Raw genomic sequence first — 20,852 nt, 5'->3', positions numbered from 1 at the left:
TACTCATAAAATGGGGTTAATCACACTTATCTATTATAGTGGACTGTTACTGTTTTTGTCCTAATCTTCAGATAAAAGCATTTGGATCTCCTCTGAGGAATACAACTTTCCTACTCAGTCTGTGGTGTTATGGAGTGCTGGTACCCTCATTTCCATCTCCAAAGAGGGGTACGTTCATCAGGACTGATGTAGCCAAAGTGCAGAGTCCTGCTGGCCCTGGTCTCTGAACCCATTCTCCTATCTTTCTATGCAGCAATGTCTTTTGCCCCCAGGCCAAGTTGGAAATATCATCTCTGAATAAATTTAGTGTATGTAAGGTATTCATGCAATAGCAACTCAGCATAGGGGTTGAAGCACCAGAAGGACCCACTTTTCCTTGGCATTTGGGGAGACCCCCAACCTGACCACATATCCCCAGCACTCTAAAGTGAATGATTATTCACATTCCTACCTACAAACACAAAACCTGGCTCTAACTCAGAGGCAGGACACAGGAAACCCATCCCAAGCCACCTATATCAATCAAATTGTCCTTGACTCACAAAAAGTAAAAGATCATGGATGGTTGAAAAATTCTGTAGCTCAAGTGAGAACAACCAAAATAAACATCAAAAGGCCTTACCCAGATGGTAGAAATATAGATGATTCATAAAACATAATAAACTACAAGGAATTCTAGTCAGTGTCCCAAAAGGGAAGGTATTGTATTCATTCATTCATTCATTTTCACTCAGCTATAATTAATGTATAGTGTTATATTAGTTTCAGGTGTACAATATAATGATTCATCAATTCTATACATTTCTCAGTGCTGATCACAATAAGTGTACTCTTAGTCACCTATCACCTATTTCACCCATTCTCCCACCCATCTCCCCTTTGACAACCACAAGTTTGTTCTCTGTTGCATTCAAGAGTCTGGTTTTTTTGTCTCTTTTGTTTCTTTGTTCATTTGTTTTGTTTCTTATATTACACACATGAGTGAAATCATATGATATTTGTCTTTCTCTGACTTATTTCACTTAGCATTATACTCTCATGGATACTGTATCCACTTAAACCAGAAGAGACCTCTATAAAAAAGGAGCAGTTGGAAAACAATGAAGAGTTCATGGAGATTAAAAATACAATCACCAGGGGCACCTAGCTGGCTCAGTCAGTAGAGCATGCGACTGTGGATCTTGGTGTTGTGAGTTCAAGTCCCACATGGGGTATAGAGAGTACTTAAAAAAAATAAATACAATTAAAAAAAAAACAACCACCAAAGTAAAACATAAATCTAAAGAATGCAAGAAAAAGACAAGAAACATATAGCAAAAAGACCAAACACAGAAAAGACAAGGGAAAAAATTGTCAAGAGAGATAGAGTATCTAAAAGAAACTGTATCTAATAAGAGTTCCAGAAATAGAGAACAGAGGAAAAAAATCATAAAAGTAATAGAAAAATAGTAATCCACTAGAGTTGGTATAAGATGTAAAACTTCAGACTAAAAGGGCTTATTAAGTACACAATAGGGTGAATTTAAAAAAGAAAAAAAGATTCATACTTGGACACACTCTGGAATTTTACAACACCATGGATAAAGAGAACACACTAAAAGCTTTTGGGACAGGATTGGGAAAACAGTTTATTACAGAAAAATAAAATACAGGGATCCTACTGTCACATAAGATGCAAGAAAGCAATGGGGTAGAGTGGAGCAGTGATGGGAGATGCCTGACGTTCTGGCTGGAGAAGTGGCTAGTGGGGCGATGGAGCAGGCCAGGGACCACTTTCTCCTGCGATGGACTACAGAACCGCACATGCCAGAGGAGAACAGGAAGTAGCATTAAAGACTGCTTTTGTTTTACCATAGTCTTAACCATGTATGAAGACTCACATATTCAGAAGGTGGGAAAATGTACTTTTCTTTTGCTGTTGAAACTAGGAAACTTGTCTTTGATCAAAGTTACAAATCTCTCTCTCTCTCTCCCTCCTTTCCTTTTTTTATTTAAGTAGGCTTCATTCCCAACACAGGGCTTGAAATCACAACTCTGATTTTAAGACTTGAGCTGAGATCAAGAGCCGGATGCTTAACTGAATGAGCTACCCAGGTGCCCCACAAATATCTCTCTTAATGTTTTAAAATGTCTCTGTCTTGAAAAACCAGCTCTTGCTTTACATTTTATTATTCATTTCTATTCTTCTCTGTTTTTTTTTTTCTCCCTTATTAGTTTTTACTCTCATCTGTATTAGTTCTGCCCGTTTTCTTTGGACTTATTTTGTTGTTCTTTTTCTGGCTTCTTGAGTTGAAATCTTGGCCACCTGTTATCAGTCTTTCTTGTGTAATAATTATATAATTATTTCCATGGATTTTCCTCTGAAATTTTATCCTATAGGTTTTCTTACATGGAATTCTACTTTTTGTTAATATATAAATTAAAAAACATGGCCACGGAAATAAAAATTCAACCTGCAGATTTAGGGAGTGTACAGTTTGACAAGTATAAGTCTCTCTGCTCTCTTCCTTCCAGCCCATAACCATTAGTTCTGGGCCTGGGAGTTAGTCACTTTGGACCACTTCTGGTTTGGGTCCTTCTGATGGAACTATCTAGGACTCTAACTAATATGCTATGTCTCTATTATTTGGTTTATCAACCATCAGGAGTACTCTTAACTGCCCTCAATGAAAGATACGGAGTGTAGACCATTTAACACTCCTCAGGTTCCCCCACCCTTTCATGCAATCTTGATCATTTTGTAAGTTACTAAAGACCTTACGAAAATATACTTAAAACTCTTTTTTCTTCATCCATAAACTATTTAATAAAACTTGATTCTATACGGGTAAGATGAAGAAATTAGTACCCCTACTTTAGAGGACCTAAAGGCACAAATTCTTTCAAATCTGCAAGGAAATGGAAGGAAAGAAAGGCAAAGAAAAAAAGAAAGAAAGAAAGAAAGAAAGAAAGAAAGAAAGAAAGAAAGAAAGAAAGAAAGAAATAAGAGCTTCCAATTTTAGCTCAATTCTTATACCAGAACCTGGCAAAGGAAAAAGAAAATCAGACCATGGTTCTTAAGCTGGAGTCTCTAGACCCTGGAATATTCCTGATGGAGCTTCAAGAAAGTCCATCAGTGTTTGAAACCGAATGGATAATTGTGTGTATATGTCACACAAATGCACACATATATATAGTTCTGAAGAAAGGGTAAAGGTTTTCATCAGATTTTCAAACATGTCCATGACTTACAAAAAGTACCATGAACAATTTCACCAATGAGAATAAGTACATTATAAATAAACTATTAATGAAATGAATCCAGTTATGTATCAAAAACCATTACATCAGGGGAGCCTGGGTGGCTCAGTCAGTTAAGAGTTCAACTTTGGCTCAAGTCATGATCTCGCTGTCCCCGGGTTCAAGCCCCACGTTAGGCTCTGTGCTGACAGCTCAGAGCCTGAAGCCTGTTTCAGATTCTGTGTCTCTGTCTCTCTCTACCTCTCACCCACTCACACTGTCTCTGTCTCTCTCAAAAATAAACATTTTTTTAATAAAAAAAAAAAAACCATTACACCATGACCTAAGACATTTCACATGGAATTTGAGATGGTCAGCACAGAGAAATCTACTTATTTTAACATTGCTAATCTCTACATAGTGGGAATAAAATTTTATTTTCCTACACTTGCTTTTCTACATTTTCTAATTTTGCTACATGAATATGCACTGTCTCTATGATAATAAAAGCATATAAAGTAAATCTTGTAGCACATTTTAAAAACTATTATAAAGAAAATTTTTAAAAGCAATCTACACATATAATTTCTATCAATAAAGGAAAAAATCCATAAGCACATGTTTATGGAGAGCAAAAAGATATTTCATGAATTTTAACAGACATTCCTAAGAGTTATAGAAACCGGAAAAAGAACTCTTGCTTAATGTAATAAAACACAGCCCTAAACATCATATTTTTGTTTAAAAAATTAAATGTTAAAAGACACTCCCATTAATATTAGGAAGAACACAAAGGTCCTCTATTGCTGATTTTATCCAGTGTTATTACAGAGTTTCAAGCTAAGGTAATAAATATAGGGCAGAAAAGATACAGTAAGTTAAACCACATGAAAGTGTCATTTCTATAGGACAAAATGGCAAAATATTGACAATTTCATATGGTTCAACATAAGACATACTTGTCTTTTTTTTTTAATTTGTTTAATGTTTATTTGTTTTTGAGAGAGAGAGAGAGACAGCATGGACAGGGAGGGGCAGACAGAGGGAGACAGAATCCGAGGCAGGCTCCAGACTGGGGCACAGGGCCTGATGTGGGGCTGGAACCCACAAGTCATGAGATCATGACCTGAGCTAAAGTTGAATGCTCAACTGACTGAGCCACCCAGGCGCCCCAACTAAGACATATTTGAAAGGAATTTTAACATTTAACATTGTTTGCAGATGATTTAAGGTTAAGCTAGAAAATCCATGGGAATAATAAAAATAGTTACAACAAATAGGAGAGGTCAATAAAGAAGCCAGATAAAAGATAATAGCTTTTCTAGATTCCCAGTAGTAATCATATAGAAGATTCTAAAAGTTTTTTTTAACATAGGGGTGCCTGGCTGGCTCAGTCGGTGGAGCATGCAACTCTTCATCTGACAGTTGTGAGTTCAAGCCCCACGTTGGGCATAGAGATTATCTAAATAAAAAACAAATGTTTTTAAATATAAAAAATATAGGGACACCTGGGTGGCTCAGTTGGTTAAGCCTCTGACTCTTTTTTTTTTTTAATGTTTATTTATTTTTGAGAGAGAGAGAGTGCAAGTGGGGTAGCGGCAGAGAGAGAGAGAGAGAGCAAGCGAGAGTGTGGGAGACAGAATCCAAAGCAGACTTCCAAGCTCTGAGCTGTCAGCAAAGAGCCCGATGCGGGGCTCAAACTCATGAACCTTGAGATCATGACCTGAGCCAAAGTCAGGTGCTTAACCAACTGAGCCATCCAGGTGCCCCAAGCCTCTGACTCTTGATTTCAGCTCAGGTCATGATCTCACAGTTCATGGGATTGAGCCCTGAGTTGGGCTCTGTGCTAACAGCGAGAAGCCTATTGGGATATTCTCTCTCTCTCTCTCTCTCTCTCTCTCTCTCTCTCTCTCCCCCTCCCCTGTTCACACTCTCTTTCAAAAATAAACACTAAAAAAAAATCTTTAAAACATAAAAGTAAAAGATGTTATAAATAATATATAAAATAAATGTTTAATATAAATATATATAGAATCTAATAGCCTAGGAATAGATTTAAGAATTTTGGGGCGCCTGGGTGGCGCAGTCGGTTGAGCGTCCGACTTCAGCCAGGTCACGATCTCGCGGTCCGTGAGTTCGAGCCCCGCGTCAGGCTCTGGGCTGATGGCTCAGAGCCTGGAGCCTGTTTCCGATTCTGTGTCTCCCTCTCTCTCTGCCCCTCTCCCATTCATGCTCTGTCTCTCTCTGTCCCAAAAATAAAAATAAACGTTGAAAAAAAAAATTTAAAAAAAAAAAAAGAATTTTGCTATATTTATGTTAATTAACTCTAAAACTTTTTTTTAATTTTTAAAAAATGTTTATTTATTTTTGAGAGACAAAGCACAATCAGGGGAGGGGCAGGGAGAGAGGGAGACAAAGAATCTAAAGCAGGCTCCAGGCTCTGAACTGTCAGCACAGAGCCTGATGCAGGGCTCACACTTAGGAGCTATGAGATCATTACTGAGCCGAAGTCGGACACTTAACTGACTGAGCCACCTAGGTAGTCCCAAGGACTCAATATTTTAAATTTACCATTTGGTAAAACATTAAGAAAAAAAATGAAAAAATATATACCATTTGGTAATTTCTTTAAGAAGATACTAAATGACAAAAATTAAATGGAGACAAAATAAAATAGAGACTTAATTACTATAAAAGAAAACAGGAAGGAAGAGTAAAGATAATGAAATCAATAAAACAAATAGAAGATGGTAGACTTAAACCCAATTATGTCAATAAGCTCATTATCAGTAAGTGGATGTCAGTTTTTCAGAAAAGACTATGTTGTTCATTAGAAATACACTTAAACATAAAGACACAGATAACTTGAAAGTATAAGGGTGAAAAAAAGACATAGCATGAAAACATTAATCAAAAGAAAGCTGGCATGACATATTTATAAGACAAAATGTACTTTCAGGCAAGAAGTGTTGCTAGAAATAAGAAAGAACATTTCATAATAATCAAAGCACTGGTTCAATAGGAAAACCTGACAATCTTAAGTCTGTATGGACATAATAACATAGCTTTAGCATATATGAACCAAAAATTAGGGCTCCTGGCTGGCTCAGTCAATGGAGCATGTGACTCTTGATCTCAGGGTTGTAGGTACGAGCCCCACATTGGGCATAGATATTCCTTACATATAAAATATTTAAAAATATACATGAGGGGCACCTGAGTGGCTCAGTAGGCTGAGCATCTGACTCTTGATTTTAGCTCAGGTTATGATCTCATGGCTTATGAGATAGAGCATCGTGTTTGTGCTGACAGCCTGCTTGGGATTCTCTATCTCCTCTCTGTCTGCCCCAACCCCCCACTCACACCCACCCTCTCTCTTTCTCTTTTAAAATAAATATAAAAAAATATGTATATATGAAACAAAAATTAAGTAAACTAAAAAGAGAAATAGATGAAATCACAATCATAATTGGTTTTTTTAATGTTCATTTTTGAGAGAGTGTGTGTGCACACACGTGCTAGTGTGGGAGGGGCACAGACACAGGGAGACAGAGGATCTAAAGCAGGCTCTGTGCTGATAGCAGAGAATCCCATGTTCAAGCCCCAGGGGCTCGAACTCATGAACCATGAGATCTTGACCTGAGATCTTGACCTGAGGTGAACTTGGGACACTCAATCAACTGAGCCACCCAGGTGTCCCCATAATTAGGGATTTTAACACACATTTCCTAGTAACCAAAATCAAAAAGACCAAATTGTCAATGAAAATATATTTAAACAACACTGTTAATCAACTTGACCTAATTGAAACTCAGAGAACACTGTGCCGGATAATTGCAGAATACACATTCTTTTCAAGAGCACACCAAGATAGACCATATGCTGGGTTATAAAGCAAAACTCAACAAATTTCAAAGGACTGAAATTATACAGAGTATATTTTCCAACTATTAGAAATCGACACAGAAATATAAGGAGAAAATCCCAAAATGTGTTAAAATTAAGGAACATACTTCTAAATGACCTGTGGCCAAAGAAGAAATCACAAAGGAAATTAGAAAATATTTTGAACTGGGGTGCCTGGGTGGTTCAGTCAGTTAAGCATCTCTTTTTTTTTTTTTTTTTTTAATGCTTACTTATTTTTGAGAAAGACACACACACACACACACACACACACACAGAGAGAGAGAGAGAGAGAGAGAGAGAGAGAGAGAGTGCAAGCAGGGGAGGAGCAGAGAGAGAGACACACACAGAATCAGAAGCAGGCTGCAGGCTCTGAGCTGTCAGCACAGAGCCTGACATGGGGCTTAAACTCACAAACCATGAGATCATCACCTAAGCCAAAGTCAGGACGTTTAACCAACTGAGCCACCCAGGAGCCCCAAACTTCAGACTCTTGATCTCAGCTCAGGTCTTGATCTCAGGATTGTGAGTTCAAACTTTGCATTGGGCTCGATGCTAGGTGTGGAGCCTACTTAAATAAAAAAAAAAATTTTTTTTGAACTTAAGAATAATGCAAATAAAACACACCAAAAGCTATGGGATGTAGCTAAAGCAGTGCTTAGAAGGAAATTTATGGCCTCTTATGAATACATTAAAAAAAAAAAAAAGAGGAATGGCTGAAAATCAGTACTCTAGGGGCAGCTGGCTGGCTCAGTCCAAAGAGCATGTGACTCTTGATCTCAGGGTAGTGAGTTCAAGCCCCACATTGGGTGTAGAGCTTATTTGAAGAAAAATAAAAATAAAAATAAATGAAAATCAATAAGCTTTCATTTTATAAAACTTGAAAAAGCACAAATTAAACTTAAATAAAGTAGAAGGAAAGGAAACAGTAAACAGAGCACAGTATTCAATGAAATAGAAAGTATACATACTATAGAGAAATTATCATAGCTAAAAATTCATTTTTTAATGGAATAATAAGACCTATAATCTCCTAGCAAACATAAGCAATAAAAGAGGGGCGCCTGGCTGGCTCAGTTAGTGGAGCATGCAACCCTTGATCCCACAGTTGTGAGTTTGAACCCCACATTGGGTGTATAAATTATTTTAAAATAAAATCTTTTAAAAAAATCAATAAAAGAGAGAGAAAACACAAAAGACCAGTATTAGAAGTTTCAAAATGTGATGTTACTACACATTCTACAGATACTAAGAGAACACAGTGAACTTTATGGCAATAAATTTGACAATGTACACAAATTCTTCAAAAAATACAATTTACTGAAACTGATACAAAAAGAAGTAAAATGCTAATACTTTCATATATACTAAAGAAATGGAATTTATAGTTAAAATTCCATAAAAAATAAACCAGGCCCAGGTGACTTTCAAGATAAATTGTACCACATATTTAAGAAGAAATAATGATAATTTCTCTCAAACCCTTTCAGAGATTAGACAAAAGGTAACACCGAGCCCCACATCGGCCCCATGCTGAGAGTGTGAAGCATGCTTGGGGTTCTCTCTCCCTCTCTCTCTCTGCTCCTCCTCCTCCCCTCTTTCAAAACAAATAAACTTAAAAATTTTTTAATTAAAAATGCCAAACTGTCAAATTACAATATTCAAACTTTTAGAAGAAAACATAGGAGAGTGTGCCCGCCGTCCTGTGCATCTGTCTCTTGCTTCAACAGTGTTTGGACGGAACAGACCCAGGGACGCCCCTTCTACCGGCCTCCGACCACCTTTCAACCTTTGTTTCCATTTGCAACCTTCGGGGCCATCTTTTTGCCCACCGTCTGCCTCCGGAACCAGCCAACACCCGATTTTGAACTTAGCTCCTCGTTACTGATCAACCCAGTTCCCAGATTCGTCAGAATTATTCCACCGAGGTGGAGGCCGCCGTCAACCTCCGGGTCGACAAGCATCTGCAGGCCTCCTACACCTACCTCTCCCTGGGCTTCTAGTTCGACCGTGACCACGTGGTCTGGAAGGCCTGGACCACTTCTCCAGCGAGATGTCTGAGGAGAAGCGGGAGGGCCCTGAGCGTCTCTTGAAGACTCAAAACCAGCTCGGCGGCCGCGCCCTCTTCGGGAAGTGCAGACACTGTCCCAAGATGAGTGGGGTAAAACCCTGGACGCCATGGAAGCCGCCCTGCTTCTGGAGAAGAAGCTGAAGCAGGCCCTTTTGGATCTGCATGCCCTGGGTTCTGCCCGCGCAGACCCCCATCTCTGTGACTTCCTGGAGAATCACTTTCCAGATGAGGAAGCGAAACTCATCAAGTAGATGGGCGACCACCTGACTAATCTCCGCAGGCTGTCCGGACCCCACGCTGGGCTGGGCGAGTATCTCTTCAAAAGGCTCACCCTCAAGCACGACTAGAAGTCTCTGGAGCCCAGCAGCTTTTGAGAGGGTCCTTGTGGCATCCCCCAGGTGCCAGGGCTTGTGCCTGAGTCTCTCCTTGCAGCCACTAGGCTGCTTTTTAACCACCTGAAGCCCTCGCCCAAGCTGTGGACCAAATGAAAACAATAAAGCTTTTTAGCAGCAAAAAAAAAAAAAAAAAAAAAAAAAAAAGGCGGGGGGAGAAAACGTAGAACTTCTGACCTTGGGGTAGACAAAGTTGTTTTTGTTTGTTGTTGTTGTTGTTGTTGTTTTTCAACGTTTATTTATTTTGGGGACAGAGAGAGACAGAGCATGAACGGGGGAGGGGCAGAGAGAGAGGGAGACACGGAATCGGAAACAGGCTCCAGGCTCTGAGCCATCAGCCCAGAGCCTGACGTGGGGCTCGAACTCCCGTACCGCGAGATCGTGACCTGGCTGAAGTCGGACGCTTAACCGACTGCGCCACCCAGGCGCCCCCAACGTTTATTTATTTTTGGGACAGAGAGAGACAAAGCATGAACGGGGGAGGGGCAGAGAGAGAGGGAGACACAGAATCGGAAACAGGCTCCAGGCTCTGAGCCATCAGCCCAGAGCCCGACGCGGGGCTCGAACTCACGGACCGCGAGATCGTGACCTGGCTGAAGTCGGACGCTTAACCCACTGCGCCACCCAGGCGCCCCTGTTGTTGTTGTTTTTAAGTAAACTCTACCCTCCATGTGGGGCTCAAACTCATAACCCTGAGATCAAAAATCATAGACTCTACCAAATGAACCAGCCAGGCACCCCAAAGATTTCCTATATAAGATACAAAAGACAATAACCATAAAGAATAAAAACATAATTGGACTTAATTGAAATTAAGAACTTTTGTTTATTAGAAATATCAGTGAGTAAAGAGGCAAGTTACAAACTACAATAATTATCTATATCTATTCATCCATCTGACAAAGGGGTTATAATCAGAACATATAAAGAGCTCAAACAAATTAAAAAAAAAAGACCAAAAAACCCCACAACAGTTTAAAGAATGGGCAAAGATTTGAACAAGTACCACACAAAAGAGAACATCTAAGTAGCTAATAAGCATATTAAAATATGCTCAGCATCATTATTCATCAGAAGAATGTACATTAGGGGTGCCTGGGTGGCTCAGTTTGTTGAGCTAGTAACTTGGTTTAGGCTCAGGTCATAATCTCAGTGTCATCAGATCAAGCCCCATGGTGGGCTTGGAACTGGGCATGGAACCTGCTTGAGATTCTCTCTCTCCTCTCCCTCTGCCTCTCTCTTCCCTTGCACGCTCGTACTCTCTCTCTCTAAAATATAAATAAATACATAAATAAATACATAAATAAATAAATGCAAATTAAAAACACAAGATACTACTATATATTCATTGGGAAATCTAAGATGTAAAAGCATAAAAACACTGAATATCGGGAAGGATGGGGAGAAGGTGGAAGTCTCATACAACTGCTGGTGGGAGTGTAACTTTAGAAAACTATTAAGCAGTATCTATTAAAGCTACTCTATGACTCAGCAATTCTTTAGGTTTACGACCAAGAGAAATGAGTATATATACTCATTGAAGGGCATGTTCAAGAAAGTTCATAAGAGCTTTATTTATTACAGTAAAAAAACTAGAACAATTCAAATGTCCATCAGCAGGATAATGGATTACTAATACATAGTGTATTCATGTAGTGGAATATAAAACAATAACAAAAAAGAATGAACTACTGATACATACAACAACAAGGATGAATCCCACAGATTATGTTGAGTGAAGGAAGACATCATAAAACTGATTTCATTTATATTCAATTCAAGAACAGGCAGGGGAAATGAATTAGTGTTGATAGAAGTCAGAAGAAGGATTATTCCTGGGGTGAGTGGGTGAAGTGGCAAGACAGAGTTTTCTGAGGTGATGGAAATGTTTTATTGTATTGTATTGTATTGTATTGTATTGTATTGTATTGTATTTTTGACGGAAATGTTTTATATCTTGATCTGGATGGTGGTTACTCAGCTGTATACCTATGTAAAAAGTTATTGAGCTGTGCACTTCAGATTTTTACGCTATGCTATCTAATTATATATATATATATATATATATATATGTATATATATGACATAATTTAAAATACACCAATATACGATACTTTAATAACAGTAAGATGAAAATTTTAAAGTTAGTCACATTTTCCCAATCAGATTGGCAAAGATCAAACAAAACAGATGGACATTTGAGGAAAACTAGTCTATTGTATATGGTCAAGGGGAATGCAAAAAGATATAGATTTTGAAGGACAATTTAGTAATATACATCTAAAAGTTAAAAAAAAATTTTTTAATATTTATTTTTAAGAGGGAGAGACAAAGCACAAGCAGGGGAGGAGCAGAGAGAGAAGGAGACAGAGAATCTGAAGCAGGCTCCAGGTTCTAAGCTGTCAGCACAGAGCGGGACTCCGGCGGGAGGGGGGGCTCGATCTCACAAACAGCGAGATCATGACCTGAGCTGAAGTTGCATGTTCAACTGACTGAGCCACCCAGGCATCCCTAAACATCTAAAATTTAAAATGTATACCCTCTGGAGCACCTGGGTGGCTCAATCCATTAAGCGTCCAACTCGATTTCGGCTCTGGTCATGATCTCATGGTTCATGTGCTGACAGTGTGGGATTCTCTCTCCTTCTATCTCTGCCCCTCCCCCACTTGCTCTCTGTATCATTCTCAAGCTAAATAAAAATAAACTTAAAAAAAAATAAAATACATACCCTTTAACTCAGCAATTTCACTTTTAGCCATTTGCTGTAAAGACATATTCACACAAGTACTCAAAGATAAAGGTGTGAAGATAGTCACAGAGTCATTATTTATAAAAGAAAAAGATTGGAAGAAAACAAAAGACATGTCCATTCGTAAGAGTTAGATAAGTTTTTTCAATTCATGAAATGTCTTATACCCATCAAAAAGTTTGAGGAATATCTACATATCTTGACCTACTAGAAAGGAGACTACCAAGTGGGTAAACAAAACAGGAAAACTCAGGCTTCTAGTCTCCATTCTACCACATATCCAGTCACTACTACACTCATTATCTCAGTTTCTTTATTTGTAGAATGGAGTTAATAATATTGTTCTTCCTTGTCCATCTCACAAGTGAGGATCAGATGTAAGAAGCCCTTTGAAAACAGAAAGCATTGTAACTCTTTTATTAACCCAAACTTTGTGTTTATCTTAATTCACCACCAGTCTAGATTTCTTTTCCCTATCATGCACCTAAACCAGTGTTTCTCAAAATGTGGGCAGCAGACAAATCTCCATCAAAATGGATGTGGACAAGTTACCAAGAAAACTGAGCCCAGTCCCAAATCTACCAAAATTTTGGAACTACTGAGTTAGGTAGAAGTAAGCATTAAGTAAACCTTTCCCTGTTCATTGAGAAGAGTCTGGGCTAAATCCCATTAATGGTGGCAGGACATCAGGCTTAGCTTAGATCTGTCTTGGCTTCTGGTTGGCTCTCACTGCAGAAATCAAATGGGCTGGGTGGGAACGTAGTACAAATGGTGCCCCCGTTTACTCAGTCCGAACAGGAGCCAAAGAACATTCAATGACAAGAACAATGTGATTGCCACTTTGTGGACAAACATGAACCCAGTTTAGCTTGAAGGACGGTAGCTGTTGGAAAACACCATCTCCTGGGCAACTGCTTTGGTTACTGTCCCCAATTAACTTAGCAGAGTCTCAAAAATAGAAGGCAGCTTCTGTTCTGTTATATAATAAACAGTTCTTTATTTGAAATGACAATATTTACTTTTCCTATAGTGAACTCCAGCAGCCTACTAGGCAGTGGGCAAACAGCAGAAATGCCTCAGATGGAAACTGGAGAAAGCAGTTTAGCTAGCACAGTTTGCTCTAACTTTCCACTTGGCCAACAAGTAATTAGAAGATCCCCTCCATGTTTCTCTGGCATTTTATCTCCTTTGTACAGAACCATGGATTCCACGTGACTTTGTTAACACCATTCATATCTTTCTTGTTTTGGCAAGTAGTGAAACACACAAAACAGATGTTCTCTGACACTCAAGTGTGTAAGCACAGCTGGGGTTGTCCCATCAAAAACATTTTTTTGAGGGATTCTACTTAGAGTGTCAGACCTCTTGGTCTCTTCAATGGCAAAGAGCCTGGAGTCTATGTTTCCATGGTCTCATTTTCAAATGATGTTTAAAGGAGGAAAAATAATTAATTATGATGGTTAACCTTTCCCAATATTTAATCTCCCTCTTATAAGCAAGACACTGTGATTTATGTGGTTGTGCTACTTATTTACTTATTTAGATTTTTTTTAATGTTTATTTCTTTATTTTTGAGAGAGAGAGGACGAGTGGGGGGTGGGGCAGAGAAAGAGAGGGAGAGAGAGACTCCCAAGCAGACTCTGTGCTGTCAGCACAGAGCCAGACATGGGGCTCCATCTTACAAACTGTGAGATTATGACCTGATCTGAAATCAAGAGTCAGATGCTTAACTGACTGAGCCACACAGGCACCCCAAGATATTTTTTTAAGTGATCTTTACACCCACCGTGGGACTCAAACCTACAACCCCAAGATCAAGAGTCACATGCTCTACTGACTGAGATAGCCAGGAGCCCCTGTGGTTGTGTTATTTACTATAAAAACCCTTCTATACTTTTTAAATTTATTTTAAATGTTTATTTATTTTTGAGAGACACAGAGACACAGCTAGAGCAGGGAAGGGGCCGAGAGAGACAGAGATACAGAATCCAAAGCAGGCTCCAGGCTTTGAGCTCTCAGCATAGAGCCCAATGCGGTGCTCCAACTCCCAAACCATGAGATCATTACTTCATCTGAAGTTGGACACTTAACCTACTGAGCCACCCAGGTGCTCCAAGAATTCCAAGCAGGCTCCACACTGTCAGCATGGAGCCCAATGCTGGGCTCAAACTCATGGACTCCAAGAGTCTGACGCTTAACCGACTGAGCCACCCAGGCTCCCCCATACCTTTTTAAAAAAATGTTCATTTATTTTTGAGAGAGAGAGAGAGAGAGAGAGTGAGAGGCAGAGACAGTGGAGGGGGACAGAGAGAGTCGGGGACAGAGGATCCGAAGCCGGCTCTGTGCCGACAGCAGCAAGCCTGATGCAGGGCTAAAACTCATGAACCTGGATATCATGACTTAAGCCACAGGTCATGACTGATCTACCCAGGCACCGCCCCCCTCTATACCTTTCTAACTAACAAATGACCACTATTTGCAGTGTCAACTGCCACTTTTAATTTCCTCCTAAATTTTATTTTCCATTCCTTTCATCATATTGTGGCAACTCTCCAGAGTGTCTTCATTTCTTGAAGATCTTAAGGGATTGGGGCCCAGTTGGGTTACACTATTCTAAAGGGGCCAGGCACAGTGAGAAATGTTTTAAAAACCTTTTGGTATTCCAGGTGGCATTCAAGAGGCAATAGTGGCCCCTTGTTTTCTGCCACAGTCCTATTCACTGTTCTTTGGCCAATGAGATTTGCTTTATTTTTATGACTGGTGCTTAGAGTTCCTTCAAAGATTTTTCCCTCCTGTCTCATTCTCCTGGGCTGGGTGTCTTTTGCCTGCTAACACATTCAGCAGAAGCATCTCTTAAAGAGGACAATTTCTATCTAATTACTAGCTGGAAATATTTTAATTCCTGCAAAATTCTTCAGAAACCCAAAGATCCTCCCCACCAGTAAAACCTAATCTAAGAGTCCTCTTTTGAAATTATACAGAGAAGAGTAAATTCCATTTAGGTCAGAATTTGGAGTTTAAACTTTATTCCTGCTGATAGAACCTTCCTTTTTTAATGATCCTACCTCAGGCATAGACAATGTTTATCCTCAAAGAATAGTCCATTAATCAGTTGCATTAAAATAACCCAAGGTGCTTATTAAAATGTAGATTCCAGGGTCCCGCTTTAAAGTAAAGAATCAGGGGTACCCAGGTGGCTCAGTTGGTTAAGTGTCAACTCTTGATTTTTAGCTCAGGTTATGATGTCAAGAACAGTGGAGCCCCTGCATTGCCCTCCCCCCTCCCCTCTCAAAATAAAGAAATAAACTTAAAAAATTTTTAAATAAAAAAACCCCTAAAGAATCAGAAACTCTAGGGGTAGGACCTAGTAAGCTGAATGTTTACAAGTGCCTCAGGTCATTTGCTTGCCTACTAAATTTGTGAAGCACTGGCCTTAAAATTAACCAAATCCTTAATTTTCTGGAATTTATAATATTCTCCTAAATAAGTCAAAGAAAGAACTGTAAGCATTGAAAGCACAGGCCAGTCTTGGCATCGAATACATACTCCATTGTAACCCTGTTTATGAACACTTAATAGTTTCTCTGTGGGACAGTTAAGCTGTAGTAATTAGCTCATGGTTCTATAATCTGTATGTCTCCTCCCACATGACATTTGTACCAACGAAAACTATTGCTTACTTCTAGACAGGATGGTAGAACTACCAGACCCACGTGGACTGATGCCACTTCATGTTTCATTGTCTTTTTCATGATAGTTTAAAGATATTTATTAAATTTCTCACAAATCTTGAACCTGAATTTTAGAGTCTAACTGAAGGAGAATAATATTTTACAAGGACTCGCTAAATCCTAATCACTCTAATCATTGATCTCTTTATGGAATATTGCTTTTTAAAACTAAATTGGTAAGGAACTGAGGTTCATCGCTCTTATCTTCACCCTGTCTCTGAATTATAATTCATGGACAAATTATACAATCTCTCTGTCATATTTTTTTTAGGAGGGATAATTACCCTTTGCAATAAGAATAATATCTCCCAAAGTTCTGTGAACATGAATGAGATCAGGCTTGTAAAATGTTAAAGTTTCTTGAGTGAGGGATCCTATAAAAAGTGGAAATTATTAGTATTCCTTTTATGGGCCTTGAATGAATTATCGACCTGTCAGTGATGAACCTGCCTCTTGAAATATTTCACTTCTTGTTTTTCAAGCTTACTGGGTGACACAGTCAGCTCTTAAATTTTCCTGGAGTATTTTTAGAAGTTTTAAAATTCAATGGAAAAAAAAAAAAAGGAAAGAAAGATTCAAACAAACAGAAAAAACAACATTACCTCCCTCCTAAAGACACACGCATTCCCTAAGACTATAGTGTTTTCATCTTCGTCTTGACTTTTTATTGACTCAATTGATTGAACTTAATAAACCATTTGGGCCATCAAAGCCTCAAGTGCTTTGGGTTAGCTGAAGTATCACAAAGCCCACTAGCTTAGTAGCAGTAAACCCTAATGTATGAAAGTGATCAGAAATAAATTATTTACTTGATGTCATTCTTGGTTGTGAAGTCATTCTATTCATCTATACTTTCAGTTGCTAGTTTGAAGATTGCTCTTTTACATTTTCGCTTCTCCAAAATTAAGGATTTTTGAGAACCTAACTAGAAACAAAACTAAACTAACATCTATCTGCATATCACAATCGTTAAATTCTTTATTAATGAGGAAACCTTATTTGGCTCAAAAGGATGTTTGTAGATTGTTCCAATGTTTTTCAATTGCAGAACGGGAGAAGAAATTTCTAAAAATCAAGTCTACTGTTTGAAATGATCATCATACATAGTTGTCTTCCATTTTAAAGTTTATTTTATAAGGATGAGGGGTGCCTGGCTGGCTCATTCGGTTACAGTACATGACCCTTGATCTCGGGGATCTTAAGTTCAAGCCCCACCTTGGGTGTAGAGTTAACTTTAAAAAAAAGTTTAGGGGCACCTGAGTGGCTTAGTCAGTTGAGGGTTTGACTTCAGCTAGGGTCTTGATCTCAAGGTTCCTGAGTCTGAGCCCTGCATCAGGTTCTTTGCAGTCAGGGCGGAGCCTGCTTCAGATCCTCTGTCTCCCTCTTTCTCTTCCACTCCCCACTCACTCTCTGTCTCTCTCAAAAATAAATAAACATATTTTTTTAAGTTTATTTTGGGGCGCCTTGGTAGCTCAGTCAGTTAAGCGTGGGACTCTTAACTCATAATACATACGTTTTATGTAAAGGAAGAAAAAAATGGAAAAAACAACCAAAATCTGGAATATGTGATAAACAGATTAAATACATTGACAGATATAAAGACAAGTAAGTGAGGAATGCATTTAATGGTGTGGTGAAGCAGCTCCTCTTGGATAGAAAGTCCATATGGAGAAAAAGTTTCAGGAACCCAGTCACTCTTGAGAAGTTCCTTGCAGAGTTACATGAAAGAAAAATATTTGTATCTACCTTGACAGTGGCACAAAGAGATCTGGGTTGAGTTCAGTGGCTTGGGCTTGGTTGACTTCACTTCTTGAACAAATTTGAGGATTAAACATTCACAAATGTTCCTAATATTTTCTGAATGAGGAAGTAAGATATTAGCACTTTTTTCCCCAGTGCTGTATCTACCATTATAGCATCTGTCAGTCAGCCTTCGCTTTAAGCCTTACAGAAGAATCAATACATTCTGATTTGAGAGTTTTCCCCCACATGGTAAAAATAAAATGTGAGATTTCAGTAACTGGCATGAAAAATTTTAGTAGTACCCAGGAAGTTTTCAGAAACCAGAGCTTTTACATAATATGGAAGTTTTAATGTTTTGAAGGTTCAGTAAATTATGTAGTATACAAGAGTGAAGTCTAAATTACCCACTCAGAAGAGTAACCCTATAGCTCACATGTCTGGATCCATGTATGCAGATGGACAGATACACTTCATTTCTCCTGGGAAGTTGAGTTCTAAAAGCTATCACTCAGAACAGACGGCTTTATGATTGCATAAAAAGAAAAGGGAAGATGACAGAGTTGCTATAAAAATGAAAGGCCTTTTGGAGTATTAACAGCTGAAAACATTATGACTTAAATGAAGATGTGAAACAAAAATCAGCTCAAAACTACAAATTAAAAAAAAAAACAAAAACTTGTGCAGAAGGTTTGAAGCATATGGACACCCACCCAGTTTGTGAGGAGGGCAATGGGAGCCCCAGACTTTAGCTTATTAAAGATGACCTTTCCCCTCTCTAAAATTTCAAAGCTGACGTTTCAAGTGCAGAGCAGACTGTGTGCCATATGTAACATGACCTCAGCTCCACTCTGCCCGAGCACTGATGCCATCACTAATGAGAGGTGAAAGGTCCTTTTCTTGCAGCTTTTTCAGAAACCCACCAACTCCTGCCTGTGAAGTATGACTCCTCCCTCTCCCTCACCATCCCCTTGATTTCAGGAGAACTGCATTTAATACACAGTCGCAAAAACACTTTTATTACCGGTCGATTTGCTTATAGCCACAGCCAAATGGCAGGATGTACAATCATATGCAGAAGAAAATATTTATTTTGACTCAGAAGGCAAAGGGATTAAGAGAACATTGTATTAACCTTGCCTTTCATCTATGTTTTAAAGGGAAATTCTCCAGAGGCATCTATTGAAGTTCTATTTTTTTTTTTTTATAAAGACTATCAAAGACTTTTAGGAAACCAGGTGTGTGTTTATCTGAGGGGAGGAGAGAAAGGGAAGAAACTATATTAAAGGAAAAGGCAGCTTCACAAAGCTGCTTCAGAGACTGCAGAGATGTTATGTGCAGAAATCTGTTACAGACATTCCTAACAGCCAGCTCCTCCCCCCCCCCCCCGCCCCTTTTTCTTCTGCTGCTTGGAAACAATATAGCTTTTTTCCAAGCAGGTTGTTATCATATTCATGGCATGGTCAATTTCCGTTTGCCAAGAAAATATTTAAGCTGATCAAAGAAATTAGAAAATCGGATGAATAGAAACAGACGTTCCCACAAGAGAAGCGTTTCTCAATGTGAAGAGGCAGGCGGATTGCAGCCCACCCAGTTACTCCTAGGAAATTGCTCTGTTGCCGAAGACGGAACTACAGGGCCACCTAAATTCTGCTGGAAGGGCTATGGAATGGAAGAGTCGCTACTCCCCAAGAGATTCACATGGCGGCTGGAGCTTGAGACTCTCTGGTGGCAGACGTGTAAGGAGACGTTCATTTCTGGTTATCTATGTAAAAACCAGGAGGGCCTTTTTACATCTGGTAATACAGAGAGACCTTTCGAGACAGAAGATGAGGCAGTTTGGGATCCTTTTGGTTTGCTTTGCCTAGTTTATTATGAGCACGGAAAGACAAGAACACATTGGCCTTGCAGATGACAGAGTATGTACTTTTGGAATGGAGGGATAGCAGTTTCTCCCGAATTAACAGAAATCCAGTTTTTAGATTTGTGGGTTTGGGTGGGGAATGGTTGATAGCAGTTGTCTTCCGGACCCTCCGGTCTCTGAGCGTGTGTGCCCCGTCTAGTTAGTGACAGTAAAATAAGAGGGTCTTCTCTTCGTTGTTCCTGGTCAAGGCGCGGCCAAACCGCGTGAGACCACTTGCTACGGCGGCGCGTTGACATGAAGATTGGTGGGTTTTCCGGTTTCCTTCCATGGAACTCACGAAACCGAAAAAGCCAGCCCCGCTCGGAGAAAGGGGGTCCGGATTCGCTCCCCTCCCTGCTCGCGCCGGGGAAACTGGGGGCACTTCGATCGTCATTGAAGCGCGACCTACCCTACCCAACATCTCCAGTTTTCCGAGGAAGGATGGCGCTGAAGGAAGGCAACTGTGGGAAAAGCTAAAAGAACCCAAGAAGGCTCCCTTTCCTGCGTGTCCCGCTGGGGGCTACTAGGCGTTGGCAAGGCCACGGCAGGCCAGGCGGTTCCCGGGTGGTGGGCCGAGAATATGCGCCCTGCCACCCTAACCCCTCCCCGCCGCGCGCCCCTCACTCCGGCGACTCAGCCGGGCAGGTTTTCTTTTCTTTTTTTTGTTTCGGTTCCTGCCTGCCAGCCCGGTGATCCTTTGCCAGGAAGACAGCGCCCTCTCTCTCCTGCAGCCGCGCCCGCCGCCGGCCTGCACCCCACCCCTGCTCCGCTGACCTTCCCGCGCTTGCTTCTTGCCCCTGCGCTCCTCAGTCCTGTCCCCTCCTACTTCACGCCCCTACGCCTCTCGGTCCCAACAATCGCCGCGGGGAACAACCCAAGACAGCCGCGGGATCCGAGGCCTGCTCACGTCCGGGCCTGGGGATGGCCCGGCGGGAACACGCGACCTCTGTCTGCAGGACTGGGCGGAGCTGTCCCTGGCGTAGACGCAGCGCCCGAGTGTTCCCGCGTGGCCTCCGGGAGGGGTTCTTGGCGCGGGCGGCTGGACGCGATGGAGGCCTGGCTCCCCAGGCTAGGCATTGCCTGCCAGCGGGCGGGGCTGCGAGCTCTCCTCCGCGCCCGCGCGCGGCGACTTGGAAGCGCGCGC

The 20,852-nt window shown here is 40.3% G+C and overlaps 1 pseudogene; it reads left to right on the top strand.

Moving 5' to 3' along the window:
• Positions 1-1,713: 1,713 nt before the first annotated feature.
• On the top strand, positions 1,714-9,565 carry LOC123583732 (annotated as a pseudogene).
• Positions 9,566-20,852: the final 11,287 nt, after the last annotated feature.

The sequence above is a fragment of the Leopardus geoffroyi genome, chromosome B3 (genome assembly GCF_018350155.1).
Source record: "Leopardus geoffroyi isolate Oge1 chromosome B3, O.geoffroyi_Oge1_pat1.0, whole genome shotgun sequence".
In the NCBI taxonomy this organism is placed as follows: domain Eukaryota; kingdom Metazoa; phylum Chordata; class Mammalia; order Carnivora; family Felidae; genus Leopardus; species Leopardus geoffroyi.
The sequence above is the reverse complement of the archived record's forward strand: the minus strand, read 5'-3'. Positions and strand labels throughout refer to the sequence as shown.